This window comes from Misgurnus anguillicaudatus, chromosome 15, assembly GCF_027580225.2.
Source record: "Misgurnus anguillicaudatus chromosome 15, ASM2758022v2, whole genome shotgun sequence".
In the NCBI taxonomy this organism is placed as follows: Eukaryota; Metazoa; Chordata; class Actinopteri; order Cypriniformes; family Cobitidae; genus Misgurnus; species Misgurnus anguillicaudatus.
Genome location: NC_073351.2, coordinates 18,185,904 through 18,202,045, shown reverse-complemented (window position 1 = coordinate 18,202,045; position 16,142 = coordinate 18,185,904). Strand labels below are relative to the sequence as shown.

At 38.1% G+C, this 16,142-nt stretch overlaps 1 protein-coding gene across 2 annotated transcripts in view; it reads right to left on the bottom strand.

Moving 5' to 3' along the window:
• sipa1l3 (signal-induced proliferation-associated 1 like 3) overlaps window positions 1–16,142 on the bottom strand; it is a 96,946-nt gene that overhangs the window by 54,921 nt on the left and 25,883 nt on the right. For both annotated transcript variants that reach the window (XM_073853519.1, XM_073853520.1), the window contains exon 2: window positions 4,026–4,117. The gene's annotated coding sequence lies outside the window, so the exon portion shown is untranslated. The remainder of the gene's footprint in view (window positions 1–4,025; window positions 4,118–16,142) is intronic.

Sequence of the window (16,142 nt, the reverse complement as noted above, 5' to 3'; positions counted from 1 at the left end):
GTGCCGCAATATTTGAATTTACTGTACCACCCTGATCTGCATGTTATCATGGATATGTATGTGATTTTCGGAATAAGCTCAAAATATTACTCGCTTTCTCTTACTAAAGCATACTGTTTGATTACTTTAATGATGGATGTTTGTGCTTTCTGGAGCTTCGCCATGCTGGCTCCCATAAGACAACGGCAGCATTAAATATAAAAGTATTTGTCTGTGTTCAATTAAAGAAAGGAAGTCATAAATCTGGGATGACATGAAGATAAATAAATTATGAGAGCAATGAACACTTTCATATTTGGGGGAACCATTCCTTTATAATAGTAGACTTTGATCTTAAAATATTAAAACACTTGGTCACAAGTAAAAAATCATAAAGGGTCCTTTGAAATGAACAAATATTGAAATATTAACTAAATAATAAAGATGACTTAAAAAATGCATGACAATAGATAACAAGCAAAACTGGGAAGAAACTAAGCAGAGGAGTAAAGGATCTGACCACTGCTTTGATTTCAGGCTTTAACCCTCAGGCACACTCAGAATGTGTGTACTGCAACAACATACACATAAAGTCCAGCTCTCGCTTTATATTATACATGTCAAGGGAACATACACATAAAGAAAAACACATTAAACGCAAAGGAAGAACAAAGAGTTATTCAAGTGTTCCTGAGAACCATCTAAAGAACATCTCTGGGTTTTATCTCTTACACTTAAAACCAGCCTCCGCTCTTCTCCAAGTCATGGCAGATCCATGATAAAGCCCACACTCTTTGAATTCATAATGTACAAACAGAGAGAAACATGCACTATTGTGTCTACATAACAGCAGTCATGTGACTTCTCATCAGATGTTGGGATGCACATTCATTCTTGCCCCTCATATCAAACCAGCAGTCACACATATCTCTTTCATCTAGCTGTAAGAAAGATCCCTTTGTAAGTATTCATGCCAGGCTAAACGGCTTTGTAATTAAAGAGCTGATGGTACTTTTAAAGCTCTATTTGCCAAAATAACTGATAATATATAACCAAACACTTAGAAAAGCGAACAAGCATTACACACATCCACACAACTCCAGTGCTTTAAAAAGATCTCAGTCAGTAGGAGAGCTGCCAAGAAGACAATTTACATCTATTATGACTGATGACTAAATTAATTATTCTCCTTTTGTTCCAAGAAATGGTAAAAATTATGCAACAGCAGAACACACTGCGTAGACTTGCCATTCGATGCATGTTTAAATCCAATGTGAGTGTCCTCTCCTAAATGTAATTCACAAAGACTTCTGTTCTGTCCAATACCATGCAAAACGCACAAAACACGCTAATAATAAACAGTTTCTCCTTTTCTCAAAACATTACGCAAAACATAGGCCACCAATTGTTAGGTCATCATTTAGGGTTTTATATGGGGAAGATGATATTTTAATTCCTGGTAGTTTTGGTACACAAATGTGGAAGAAGATGTTTGTAAAAATACGACTTGATAATATCATTATGAGGTCACTGCAGTTTCCAGATCTCGATTATAGTAACATTAGCCTCTTTCACACAGTAATTTCGGTACATTACCATGAATTTACCAGAATGAATTTACCAGTAAATACAAAAGTGTGCTGTTCACACACGCAGTGACGTTCCTTCTTTTTACCAGTAAGACATCATTCGTACAACAGTAAACTGGGAGAGAAAGCGGAAGTTACCTGTGGCACACGGCGAGCTCGGTGTTGTATTTGTAAACAATGGCGGGTTATGACTTCATATCCACGGTCCGTATTTTGTTGTTTTCACATCTATGGAAACTCTGACGGTAGCGAAGTTGCTCGTGACCAAACAACATTGCATTAGACGACGTCAAACGAAACCCGGGTCTTATACAACAGTACTGTTTGCACATTAGGCTTCACAGAGGGTGTGCTAAGGACGTCTGCAATTCGGCAAATAGATAGTAAGCTGTTTTAAACAACTTTGGTGAAGAAATGTGAATGTAAACTTTAGGTGTGTCGACTTTTAAGCAGCGTGTTTGTGGAAACGTCCGCAAACAGTGCGAGGGTTAACGTGTCATCTGTATCAAAACGTTCGTCAGGGTTCCCACACCTTACTTAACTTCAAATTTAAGGACCTTTCAAGGACTTTCCAGGTCCAATACCCTCAAATTCAAGGACTAAATGTGGGGACACATTTTAAGTGAGAGCAAGGTTACATCGTGTAACCTTTTAAGATACATTGTTACAGTTCCATTTCAAGGTAACTCGCGTTGCGTCACTGCGGTGACACTTTAGGGACGCCTCCAGGGGTAAGTGCACCTGAATGTGTACATCAAATTCAACTAATGGTGAGGCTTAATGACAAAGACAGGGTGACGCGGGAGCCAGGAAGTATATCGCTATCTGAAATATTGCCAAAGACTGCGTTACAGGGACGCAGGAGGTAAGGCAAGGGAGACGCAGCGTCTCGTTCCCTTCCCAGGGAACAACAATGACATAACCCTGAGACGTTTTCATGTGTCGAACACAACTATGCAAAAAAGCATTTTGGTATGAATCAACATTCGCATACAGAAGATATAAGCATTTAAAGTGAACAGTTTAGCACGTGTGCTTAAAGTCTAGAATTTTTAATGATATTATCCTACACTTCACAGGGAATAATATGGATTTTCCTCCAGAAAACTTCTTATATAAAATAAATTCAAGCACTTTCAATGACCTGTATCAATGTTTGTATATTTTCAAAAACTTCCCAGGACCTTGAATTTTTTCCCCCAGATTCACAAACTTTCAAGGATTTCAAGGACCCGTGGGAACCCTGGTTCTAAATGACGATAATCTATATTTTGTGCTCACACAACAAGCTTACCGGTAAATTATTGGTAATCTTACAATCTCTCTTACTGGTAAATTGGCAACACTGATTTACCAGAAAGGATCTGTTCACACATGACCTGTATGCAATTTACCAGTAAAACTGTATGTGTGAAAGGAACTATTAGCAAACATTAATGGGTGGCTGGTATGGATTTTTAAACTGATAATGCTAACAGCATATCCTAAATGCAGGGAGACTAGTGGCCCAATTATTGGAGAATGCATGGGCTGTGTCTAAAACTTGCGGCATGGAAAATCAATGACTTAAAGTCAGCATTCTTGTTGGCATGTTTTAATGTTTTAGACTTTCTGCACACTTTTCAAGGCAACATCACATCACTGACAACCTAGAACAAGTTTTCATTTGTAAACCTTCAAAAACTGACCTGGGCTGTTGGTTTGACATCGCAGTGTATTTCTTTCAAAACAGAGCTAGATTCTTTGAATGATCCGAGTATGATATGCTTCATTTAAAAAGCAAATGTATTTAATCTTTCAGAAACACAAACTTCCATTGTTTAGAAAAATCCTTCAGGAACTGAGGATCTGGCAGCGTCTCTCAGCCTCATGTTTGACCCAGGGCAGGAATGCAGCGAATCTTGCCGTTTCCTCCAGCTGTCAGCATCCAACTCTTCATCCAAAAAATAAGTTATCTATTTCTCTAATACCCTCCATTTATGGCTATTATAAAAACTAAATGACTAAAAGAACTTTAGGATTAAGGATAAAAGGAAATTACTCCTGGTTGCATCAATTTTTTAAATAAATCCTTTCCTTCCTTCTTCTAGTAACCATTACTTTCTCTCTCTTCTGCATTCTCTCTATTGGCTAATATTTGAGACTACGCCTAAACCCGCAGGGGTCCAGATAATGATGACAACCTACAGGACTGAATTACAACCCCACAGCTGCTGGAGCTATAGTCATCTCCCCAGAGTCAGCGCACACATACTGCAATGTCCAGTTACATTCACTACTGTGTAAAAACAGAGGTCAAAGGAAGTGCCGGATATGTTCATCCATTTTACTTTAATGTCAACAACATAGGGACAAGACACAAATGGACAGCAAGGCAGTTTAAGAGGGAATTAAATATGCAGGGTCAGAAGGAAACTGCCAGAGGTGGTGAAAAAAATTACCAAAAATAATGCTTACCTATCACAAAAATATATGTTTATCCTTATGCCAGGAGCATTTAGTTGTTTTTCACTGCATCAGCGATGAGCCGTCTCCATCTCTCAGAGCATCTATAACAAAAACAAAACCATTATATTGATTCTGCCTCCCATATTTTCATTTCGTTTATTAAGTACAAGATACATTTCACATATGGCGTTCTGGAGCGAAAAAACACCTTGAGGCATCCCAGAGAGACCTGTAATTTTGTTTCAACGAAACGTTAGAAGATGCGTGGTTCTTACAATTTGATTTAAGCCATGCTCCTTTGCAGTTCATAATAAAGTTACCAGGCGACTACCAAATAGCTCATTTTATTTACATGCCAAAACCAATTTTTAATCTCAGTGGTACTCGGGAACGGTTACATTTAAACCCTGCATACAAACAGCTCCTGTTATTCATGCATTTTCATTACTGTCCAAGCATGTGTGTAGTTTAACCAGGCTAATTAATGCTGTGATAGACTGCCTGCTAGATGAAAAAATATTGCGTTGATTCTCATGGGATCAACTAACACTTAGCAATTAGAGATATAAAATAGAGTCCATGAATCCATTTGAGGGACATCTCATGTAGTTCTGTGATTGAGTGTGTCATCACTTGGTGAATGTATATGATGAGAGCTGTGCCATAAGGGGCAAAAGATACAAATTGTTACTGTACCATACTGACAATGGCCTAACAAGAACTGATGGACCTACTGATCAAGATAAATGACATTCAGCAGGGGACTGGTGAAGCTCAGCAGGCCAGGCAAGCGTGAGCCTTCAATTAGGAATATTCCCACTAGTTCTTGCCTGGTGGACAAATAAAAGTCCCTCTGGAAAGACTGTCACTTCAGATTAACACTAGGTCAATCGCAGATTAAAAATCTTAATTAAAATCGCCCCTGACTGTCTCGGCAAAAAAAGCTTACCCGGTAGAAACTATTAATGTGTGTTGAATGTTTTTTTAAAGCAATAAGCCATATGTTGCATGTTCTCAAGTATGACATGAAACTACATTAAAATACACCCAAGTTTATTAGTTATTTATATTAAAGGATCAGTATGTAGGATTGTGGCCAAAACTGGTACTGCAATCACAAAACTTGTGGCTAAAACTGGTATTGCAATCACACAACTGGTGGCCAATACACAACATGACAACATAAACATCAGTTGAGGGTTGCAACTCCACTTTTTAAATGACAATATCCTGGCCGGACCACTGTTGTCAGTGATATAAGTATTTGAAATGAAAATGATTTCTTAATGTCTAGTGACATATCGGGGCCATTTTATGATTAATTTATATACATTTCTTACATACTGTTCCTTTAATCATAATTTATGTAGATAAATGACTTTATCTAATAACTTGGAAGCAATACGCAGCTATGAAAAGAGAATATGCAATACAAAGTTTATTGTACAATAACATTTACATGAGCACAATTAAAGTTTTTGTTTGTCTGCGATCTCGCAATCTGACGCTACATGCTAATTTTCAGACAAAGCAAGTGTGTAAACTCTAAAAGAATTGAACTCTATTTAACCCCAACTAACCCACAAACACGATCATATACACAATAATAGCATGTGAGCATGCAACCACCCGGGTCATGAGACATGGGGTGGGGGGCTTACTGTAGTTAAACAAAGGATCTCTGACACGGTTTCTCTTCTGTTAGCCCCCTCTCCTCATCCAACAAAAGGACTGCACAGTTTTGTGTGAATTTAATAAATGCAAGATTATTGCACAGGCATCTGCATGCTGAAAAAGGCCTGGCTTTGCATGTATTACTGCATGTGTGCAGATTTCTGAATGAGTCTGCAGAGCTCTTGTGCTTTCATGAGCAAATCAGTCTCCAGAGATCTCCCAGATCACTTTCCCTCTGTTGTAAAGATCTGAGTGGGTCTTTGTGAGAAATGGCTTTTCAGAGCAGTCATAAGAGACAGACCAGAAGACACAGCTGAGGATGATGGAGACCAGCAATGGAGATAATGTTGCAGTTATAGTATTTCTAAAATTATGCTATTCTCTGAGTTACACCCATAAACAATGAGATAAAAGAGTATAAGAGAGGGAGGGGCAGACAACAAGCGAGAGGGGGGCTTTGTGATCCATATTAACTAGGAGAGGGAATTTTACTCTGATCCCTGTTCGGGACCCATGGGAGACAGGGGCTTATTTGTGATTATTTCCCAGTGTACATACAGTCATTCGATTCCTATGATGTTTTGCTCTAATGTTCATAGCTTAAAAAAAGTTCAAAAGGCGGCATTTATATCAGTCCAGCTAATGCAATTAGATGACATGCCTTTGCTCTATTTCTTAGCCAGAAATCAAAATAAATAAATCTATTTTTGAGACTGTAAAAAAACTTTAAATTACAGTTGTTTTAAAGGAAAACACCACCGTTTTTCAATATTTTACTAGGTTCTTACCTCAACTTGGATGAATTAATGCATACCTGTCTTTTTTCAATGCGTGCACTTTTAATCTTTGTACAGCGCCTTAAGAATGTGTTAGCATTTAGCCTAGCCCCATTTATTTCTCAGGATCCAAACAGGGATATTTTTAGAAGCCACAAAACACTTCCATGTTTTTCCTATTTAAAGACTGTTACATGAGTAGTTACACGAGTAAGTATGGTGGCACAAAATAAAACTTTTGTTTGGAGCCATAGGAATGAATTGGGCTAGGCTAAATGCTAACACATTCAAAGATTAAAAAGTGCATGCATTGAAAAAAGATAGGTATGTATTAATTCATCTGAGTTGAGGTAAGAAAATAGTAAAATATTGAAAAACTGTGGTGTTTTCCATAAATGTTACATTCTATATCAGTAACAGTGGGCTTAGCAATGACCGCTTGAAAGATGAGCAAGGTGTGGGAGTATTTTGAAGAAAATGGAAAAGCTTTTTGTAAGCCATGTCAAGTCAAACTGGCATCTAATATTTCAACTGGAGTCATGCGTAACCATATTCAGCACAGGCATGTAGGTGTTGGCACAGGAGAGACTAGCCGAAGCAAGTAAATGCCCCTTGCATTATTCACTTCAACACACTGTTGCTGTGAAAAAAATAACTGAGCTTATCTCAGAGATGACAGCAAGAGACATGCTACCAATGAGTTTTGTATCACTGCTTTATTCAGCCTAAATGCACAATACCAGGGTGGAAACTGATCACGTCAAGATTGGCGCTTCAGAACATGCCTAATGCGAGGCAAGCACATAAAATATTTATGATCTGTTATTAGCATCGTTAATTATAGCATTTCACTGTTCGCAGACAGTTTCAATGATTTAAAGATTATCAGGGTTTTCCTGCATAGAAAATTTGGAGTCGCCCGACAGGAGCAGTCTGTCTGACTTTCTTATTTGTATCTGTAGTTGCAGCATTGCACTACTGTGATGGCGCTGTTTGGTTCTAAGCACAGTAAGCTGCAATTTTCTCCTAAGAGCTATATATTAGCGTTTATTTCATGGATATTGTGCAGAGACCAGATGATACTTAAAATAATGTTTCCAGCATTAAATTGTTGGTGGTTTAACATCAAAATTGAGTTCGCTTACATCACAGACAATGTGACCAGGAATTAATCGAAAATGAATGAATCATTAACACCGATTTGTTTTTTAAGAACAGTTGAAACAATCCAGTCACCAAGTGAATCAAATAGAGCTCAGTAAATCAATCAGAGATTAGTAAGTGAACAAATAATGCAAATTACTGACACAAGTTACAAGTTAATGCCAAGTTAATTTTCTACAAAATCACTTAGTTTTGACTAGCATGAGGTAATACTCACTAGTGTTGTGTTATATGCCCCATAGCAAGATCGTCCTATTATCAGATACACAATAGTATCAGGGGCAGGGCAATAGTTTTCTAATTTATTTATTTGTTCATTCTTTAGTCACAGGATTGGTCAGAGTCGTGCGCATTATAAGTTCAGATGCAAGAAAGATTCATTACAAGCTCTCTTACCGTGGGTTCACACCAGCCGCGTTTGAGGTGTCAAATTACATCTACCGCGTCTAGTTTGCTGCTTGAACATTTTGAGTTTACTTGCTTCATTCGTACGTGAAGTTCTAGTCATCGAGACATTCCCGTGGAAATTCTAATCATGGGAGGGGCTTCTGCGACTCCGCTCGCTTCCTGTAATCACGTCACTACTAGAGCAAGCTTTTCCGTTTTTCCGCCAAAGTTCAAATTTGTCAACTCGCGCATTTGCCACGGCAACGGTCAATTCGCACTAGACGTTTGCATTGACTTTGTATGTAATCTACTCGCGCAAATTGTTGAACTTGCGTCTGGTGTGAACCCACTCATGCAAGGAAAACCATGCCATGCGCATGAAATAAATAAATAAATAAAACTATAAACTATCGTCACGAAGGCCTGCTAATGGCCATATGTCAGACTATCGTTGATAGAAGATAGTATTGTCTATTGGCACAACCCTAATACATGCAATGCACATCTGCCTCACTTTGAGCCAGGAATAAACATATGTATTATGTATTTAAAATGGATTATATAAACACAAAGTGTTTGACTGTCTTCTGAAGGTTTCTTACTTTTAGACTAATTGACTAGTCCGTTAAATGACTAATCCCTAGTGCTGAAAGGGTTGAATGCAATTTCTTTTGAATGCTGAAAATATATACAGTATATTTTATACAGATGGATAAACACACATATTAGATAGAAAAATAAAGTGCTAAAGGATAGGAGCAAAACACAGTGTGAGTAATAAGAGCCTCTCCACCTACTCTAATACAACAATCTTTTCAAGAATCTCTTTTCACACTGTATTTCTTTCCTCCCTCTCTCATGGACAGCTTTGTGGGTTTTCGGATCAACCTGTTGCACACTGAAAGCCACATGAAACCACAAGTCAGAAAAATAGAAATAAAGAAATCAATAAATAGGAGAGATAAAATCCACATATGTGTTTTTTGCCAAAGAGAGCAAGGTGTTAGCTCAGTCAAAAAAGTATGATTATTATTTTGGAGCGGGACATTTGCCCTGAAGTTAAAACCAGGCCAGCATTAAAAGCTGTGGCTATGCTCAGAAAAGCATAATACCACATTACTTTGTACTAGTATATGTCGAAAGCATACTGTGTACTGTATGCAAATTTAACGCGTGTGTTGAATACCCCAAAGACCTGCAACATTTGTCAAAATGTGCAGCATGCGAAGCACACTGCATGGAAGTATCCCACGATGCAATGCACTTGGTATGACCTTCCAATTTCAGTGTGATGAATGAACATTGACGCATAATTACACATGCAACATGAGGACACCAGTGTTACATTTTACTGCTTCAAGTGATCAAGACATTGCATAATCTATTGGATTAAAATGCTAATTAAAAAACAAAGTAAGCAATAAACAGTGTTATATCATACAGCATTGCACACTGTTCACTTACTTCTAAGCAAGAGTCAACTGCTAAACAGGATTTTTACTTCACTTCAAAATACATTTACATTATAAATTCTATTATAGATGTACTAAATGTTACTACAAAATTAAAATAGTTCAATTGAATGCAACTTATTCACTGCCTGGTTTAAATTCCTCTCTTAACAACACTCTCTTGAATTAAAGGATAAAAGATGTAATGTAACCCCTGAGCATGTATTCATGATGTATAACAAACATACAGTGCTCTGGTTTTCATATGGTGTAATAAACAAAAGGTCCTACAGTATTTATGTGAGGTGACCGTACAGGCGTTGAGCTGTATGGTGATCAGTAACAGAGTAGAAACAGCACTGAATTCACTGAGAGTGACTGAATTATTCATGTGCTGAACTCCTCCTGCCTGCATCTGAATGTTTGTGTTGTAATCCAAGGACTGCCAACCTACCCACTCCCACGACTTTTCAGTGTATCCCCACTCTCCTGTTCCTGGATAACGTTTGCCCTTACAACAAAATACCAGCACGTCCGTGTTTTTGCAGCCAAAACACACATTCCTAAATAGAGACGCTGGTCTGGTTAAAGTGAATGATGTGGTCTGAGGTGACCCCGCCCACAAACCCATACAAGTCTTGACATGTCAGTGTGTTAAAAATATAATAATAAAGCATAAAGGTCATGTGTGCCATTTTCCTATGGTAAATTACTGTTAAGGTAAAAAGGTTAAATTGCATAACTGCATAATCGGCAGAGACTGGTATAAGAAAACTACAAATACAGGTAAGGTAAGGAAACAATACAATCAGGCATTTCCATGGCTGTGCGTTTTATCCAAAAATGTATATAATTTTTTTCACAATTTATCACAGTTCACAACAGCAACAAAATAGTAATGTACAACTTTTAGGTTTACCTTATTAGGATAAGTTAAGAATTAGTTTTAAACACTAATTTATATGTAATTTTTTCATAACCATTTTATTTTTTGTTTGTGTTTTTTTTACTAAATATGATGGATGGATGTTCAAGTAACTGAGAAGTGCACTTTCACAAGGACAAATGTGAGTGTTAGATGTGTAATATTGAACCACACAGTCAGCAGTTAACTTTGAAGCGTTGCTAGTAGCAAACATTTACAGGCCTCTGCATCCCTTTGAGACATGTTGTAATCTTACTTTCCCTTCAGCCTCTTCTCTTTCCCCCCCATCCCTTTCTCACATGGCCAGATGGACAAAGTAGGAAAAAGGAGATCTATAAGCCCACTGGGTGGCCTTGGCTAAAGCTGTTAGCAGTTTGCTGTTAGCACCGTAATGAAGTGAAACTCCTGTTAACAATTAAAGCCAAGAAAATACTGTAAACCAGAGCCTCCTCTGCTTAAACAAACCAATGCTACTGAGTTAATAAAAATTTTATAATTTCCAACTAGCAGCTCTTTATGAAGCAATAGATTTTACATAGAGGCTTGTCTCATACTGTTGTGTACCTGTGCGTCATCATTAAGCAAAGGAAACACTGATAATAGCCTCTTATCTTCACAAAAATGTATCTGTTTTTGTAAATAAATTTAATTGGCTAAATAAACTACTAAATTAACTGCACTACAATAGACTAAATGGTTGCATTGTAATTGCATACTACAGGTGTTCTTAATAGTATGCTAAATTAGTAACAATAGCACACTAAAAAGTGATTAAGTTCCATACGAATATAAAACAATAATTACCAGACTTTTTTAAATGTATAAACCTACAAGTAAAAAATTTTTTTGCTAGACGGTATTGGTTTTATGCAAATGGTATGGTGGGGGGGATACGAACTTAACTGTAAAGGCAAAGTATGGTCCATTTTTTTGGGTTTCAAGGGTTTGCGTACAGTGCGCGTGATGCAATTTTCGAATCAGAAAAGTGTGCGGATACTCTACACACACCGCCAGATAGGGCTGTCACAATGATTAAATAATCGTCTCGATTGTTTGACCTCATCGTGATGATTTCAGATCACGGCAATGATTGCACATCTCTCTAAAAAACACAAGGGGGAGCTGCAGCCCCTGTACAAACAAAACAGTATCGGATTACTTTTAAATATGTGTTATGTGTATTAATATTTTCTGCCAGGTATTCCTTGCAAAAATATTTAATTTAAATAATCACAATTATGTGTGAAAAAAAATTTATAAACAAAGAAAAAATGTATGAGAATTAAATGTCAAAGCAATAAAAAGACAATTAATCGTCATAATCGTCAAGCCCTAAAACAGGCAATTAAAGGTGCTCTAAGCGAATTCACGCGTTTTAGATCATAAAATGTTTTTGTTACATACAGCAAACATCTCCTCACTATCTGCTTGCTGCCTGTCCGCTGATCAAACTGTAAAAAAACGTGATCTCTGTAGACAGCCTAGGCTCCACAAAATTCTATAAAAACAAAGTGGCCAAACCTACAAACAGAAACCATAAAAAAGTGTTCCAGCCAATAAACGACAAGAATGATTTGAGGGTGGGGGTTGGGCGCGTTCATGAAAGCACGGAAGGGAGGGGGAGGAGTTAGCTACGGACCGTTTGTTTGAAAACAATCCAAACATCAACAAAAACTGACGTCACTTAGAGCGCCTTTAACCGCCACAACGTTACAATTTATCAGTCAATTAATCGTAAGCCAAATTTCATAATCGTGATAGGCCTACCGCCAGATTTTTGAAACCCTACATACATTGTATGCGTAGTTTGGACATGCACATACAGGGGAACGTAGTATGTAGCCCAGGAGATGCATTGCATTTTGTCGCAATGTGCATGCTTTGAATGTAAGGGTGCACAGATAAATGCCGATATACACTAATAATACGTGCCCGATAACTATTCTGAATCGCACAATTGATATTATTCACAGCTATTTAATGTACTACGGCTTTTGATCAGTAAGTCCTTATTGATCTGAAATCACTTTTAGTTTGAGTCGTTTATAACATGCATTTGAAAAAACAACACTCGTCAAACATAATCATACATATTCTTTACTATCATGAAAATACCCGGAAAGGTTTGAAGAACAGCAATATATCCTTAAGACATTTCCTGGAGCTGTGTGTTTATGGTTTTTCGGCTGCAGCGCATATTGAGTTTCTGAACGAGAGCGCCCTATGGCTTTTGGATGTAGTGGCATTTCACCGTAATTCATTAAGAAACATAGCAAGCATAATCGGTCGATATATCGGTGTAGCCCTATTCGAATGTCTGTGAACATGTACAAGTCAAATAAACTATGCTTTTTAAGATTTTTGTGCGTTCGATCGTACACATACACGTTAAAAACAGACTGTACTCCAGGCTTAAGAACAAAAGGAAATGACATCAGCACATAGAAAGCCTGTGCAAAGTGTGCAAATAATAAAAGCTCCATCACTAAGTATTATCGCGAATTCAACAAAAACAAATAATACTGGTAGCACTGTAAAAAAACAGCATTCTAATATACACTTGGCAATTGACTCTGCAACAAAATCAACTGTGAATGAAGCAGATTTTACTGAAAATAGGAAGACATAAACAGTGACATAATTTGTCATTTTCTATCCCCACATGCTCCAGATTCATGGGTATAGTTTTTGTTTGTTCCCACAGCAGCATCCAGACAGCGAGAACAACAAACATTACTGTCAGCAAGCAGAATCTTGTCCGGTGAGCATCTGCCTCAGAGCTTTTAACAGCACAGAAACACTGACGCAGCCAACAACAAAATGCATTAAAGTCTTTACCAACTGCTTTTTCAGTGTTTCCTGTCGAAACGCGAGAAGGTAACGGCTTTTACGAAAGTGCTTTGTTGTGTTAATCTAGAATGCATTACAGTGCTCCATGTTGACGCCCAGTCTGTGAACTTCTGCTACATCTTTAGCCTGTCCTCTCGTGACCTCCAGGGTATGTTTCTTGTGGATCTCTTAGAGGTTTGGAGCCTTGCATGAAAGAGCCGCCATCCAGCAAAGAGCCCAGATGGCACGCGGGCTGCTCAGCCCTGCCCTTACCAAGCTGCCCTGCACCAATGCCAGCCGCAGCGCTGGCCTTCAGAAACGGGCACCGAGAAAGACTGCAGGGTGTGGTCCTCAGCACAAGCTTGGGGGGACGAGTGCCAACCACTACTGTTTACTACTCCAAACCCAAAAACCATATTGGTCGAGTCATATCTTTTTAAAATGAACAGAGGGTCTCTTGAAGGGCCATTTATAAATGCCTGTTTGTTACGGTTATTACATTCATGTGATGTTCCAATCACCACGCTCGCTGTCTGTCACTCATTAAATCATTACAGATTAAACAACAGATTCACAAGCACACAATAAGGACATCAAAAACAGCCGCCATAAACAAAGAGTCAACCATAACTAGATACGAATGTAAGCAACCCATGAAAAATTCAATGCCCTTAAAATGCACTTACAATTCAAAGACCGTTTAATACATTTAATATTATTTTATGTAGGCGTAGAGACAGTTTTTTGCCATGACCGCATATCTGCCATGACTGCCAATTTGGGTGAAGGAGGGTCGCCCACTTTTTAGCCAATAAAGCTTACATCTGATTCTCTTTACTAAATTCATCTCTGGTTAATTATAAATCTCTGCAGATTATTTACAGCCAGTTTACCCGGGTGGTGAAGGAGAAGGAGTATTGGAGGAGGGGGAGATCTGAAGGAGGATGCTGAACGAGCTGCTTGACCCGGTTTCTACAGCGCTCAGCCGTAAGGCAATGTGACAGAGCCCTGGCTCAGATTGAAACCACCCAGCCATCAGTGAGCAAGACAAGACTGAAGCATACACACACACAAAAAAAAAACACCAGGCCGCTTCAAATGCAGCACTGCCAAAAAGGATAGTTCACCCAAAAATGAAAATATCTGTCATCATTTTCTCAACCTGCATGAGTTTCTTCTGTTGAATACAAAAAGGGATATTTTGATAAATGATGGTAAGCACACAGTTGACGGTACCAATTGAGTACCATAGTATTTGTTTATTCTACAATGGCAGGTTGATGTGCATATTTCGTTAGTCTCAGCCTCAGACGTCTCATGATGCCCACGGATTGGATTTCTGAGAGACGTGTGTTTCGCGATCTTTAACGGTTCGCCTGAAAACAACATAAAGCTGTATAATCAAAAAAGAAAACTAAAAAACTTCATGAAATTTGTATTTATTTGGGAAAATTTAACTTGTTGGACAAAACATAGAATTGTCTTTGATTTTTTTTAAACAAAAAGCTTATTTTTTGTGATAATACAAAAGTCTATGGGGAAAATGAATGGGCTATTTTGTGGGGGAACCAGCGTCCTGCTTAGTTCCAGGTTGGCCTACAAAAATATGTCATCCCTGCCCCTAACCATGATGTGGTACAAAGCAAAACATGACCGATTTCTTTAAGTGTGTAGGGATGGGCGATAAACCGCCAGCTTGGCGAAACAATCCAACCGTCTCCATTGACTTTGTATTGCGAGAGGCCGCCTCCTTGTCATTTCTGGCTTATAACAAAAAACAGAATAATGCCCAAAAGCTGCTCTGTGACAATATGTACAGCTAACATGCCAAAAAACCCAGAAATAAGTTTTTATAAGCTGTCGACCTCAAAAAAAAAAAAAAAAACGAGCGTTTAAAGACACAAAAGTGGAAACAGGCAATTTTTCATAGTACTCCTATTAGTAGAACTGCGTCCACTAGGGGTAAATGTAGTCTACGATCCACTTTTTTCTCCTTAAAGGCTGGGTTTTACCGGTCAACAGCTTATAAAAACGTATTTTTTGTTTCTTTGGCTTTTTAGCTGTACATATTGTCACACAGCAGATTTTAGGCATTATTCTGTTTTTTGTTATAAGCCAGAAATGACAAGGAGGCAGCCTCTCTCAATACAAAGTCAATGGAGACGGTTGGATTGTTTCCCCCCCGGTGGGGTGGTTTTCAAATTTGCATAAATGCGCTCTGTCTCTATAAGCACGACCATTGCAGGTCTTAGTTCTTACAGGTCACGTTCTTTCAGGTCACATTTTTTAAACTTTAGTTAGTGTGTAATGTTGCTATAATAGCATAAATAATACCTGCAAATGATAAAGCTCAAAGTACACTGTCAGGCGATATATTTTCTTTAACAGAATTCGTTTTTCAAAGCCTACAGCGAATGGTCGGTTTGGACTACAGCCCTCTACTTCCTGCTTTAATGACATCCGTAGTACATTTTTTTGACTAAACTCTGCCCACACGAATACGTCAGTCATCAGCTACGCTAATGGCAAGCCAAGCTGCTATCGAAACACAGCACACTAAACAAACTACACAATCAGAACTCAATACGTATTTCTGAAGGAGGGAAGACATCAGCCTGTTTTGAGGAGAGTGAGAACAGAGCTATACAGATAAGCAAATTGTGTAAAAAATACCAAGTTTTTTTTTCACACGTAAAACATGAACACCTTATATTGTAAACACAATCAAAGCATCGAAAACATAAAAAGAACGGGACCTTTAAGAGAAAGTAAACAGCTGAAAAAGGAAAACGCATGTATAACAGTATAGACGGTTTCATCGGACACACGTGACGTGATACACGTCTGGATCCGAACTTTACTTCCGGTTTCACATTTTTAATGGTCTGACTAGTTGCTAAACTGATCTCTTGAACAAATG